At 38.7% G+C, this 1,057-nt stretch overlaps 1 protein-coding gene across 1 annotated transcript in view; it reads right to left on the reverse strand.

Moving 5' to 3' along the window:
* LOC106879873 (integrin alpha-8-like) overlaps window positions 1-1,057 on the reverse strand; it is a 229,490-nt gene that overhangs the window by 36,767 nt on the left and 191,666 nt on the right. The gene's annotated exons all lie outside the window — the stretch shown is intronic.

Here is a 1,057-nt window from a genome sequence, read left to right on the forward strand (position 1 = left end):
ACACAAGGTTCTTAACCAGAAGCTTTTGACATGAAATGAATGTTAGACAAATCCTATTGTTAATGAGATACCAGTTATATGCATTCATTCTTTGTTCTTTTACTGTTGAAGTCATTGGACTGTGGTCATGCTGGGGCACCACCTTGAAGGGTTTAGTTAATTAAATCAACACCAGTATTTATTTCTTTTTAAATATAGTACTTATTCTATCAGTTCTCTTTTGCGAAACTGCTAGGTTACAGGGACATAAACACACCAACACCGGTTGTTAAGCAGTAATGAGGGTAAAACACGAAGACATACATCGACATGCACATACATACACACATATATGATGGACTTCTTTCAGTTTGATCAATCAAATCCACTCACAAAGCTGTGGTTGGCCTGGGACTATAGCAGAAGACTTTGTTGAAGGTGGTGCACAGTGGAATTGAACGCAAGACCACATAGTTAAGAAGCAAACTTCTTAACCACACAACCATTCTCAAGTGTACTACTCAACTGTGAAGATCTCTTCACATGAAACCAATGGTTGCCTTGTTAGTCCACAAATAATGAAGGGTGTTGAGCACAATTCTCACTATTTGATACTAGTGGGTGTATTATATTCTTTTATTTGTTTCAGTCATTTGACTGCAGCCATGCTGGAGCACTGCCTTTAGTTGAACAAATGGACTCCAGGACTTATTCTTTGTAAGCCTAGTACTTATTCTATTGGTCTCTTTTTGCTGAACCACTTAATTACAGGGATGTAAATGCACCAACATTAGTTGTCAAGTGACGGTGAGGAGACAGCCACAGACACACAAACATACATACACATATATGCATATATGACGGGCTTCTTTCAGTTTCTGTCTACCAAATTCACTCACAAGGCTTTGGTCGGCCTGAAGCTATAGTAGAAGACACTTGTCCAAGGTGCCACACAGTGGGACTGAACCCAGAACCATGTGGTTGATAAGCAAGCTTCTTACCACACAGCTACTCCTATCTATCTATCTATCTATCTATCTATCTATCTATCTATCTATCTATCTATCTATCTATCTAT

Source organism: Octopus bimaculoides, chromosome 10 (assembly GCF_001194135.2).
Source record: "Octopus bimaculoides isolate UCB-OBI-ISO-001 chromosome 10, ASM119413v2, whole genome shotgun sequence".
In the NCBI taxonomy this organism is placed as follows: Eukaryota; Metazoa; Mollusca; class Cephalopoda; order Octopoda; family Octopodidae; genus Octopus; species Octopus bimaculoides.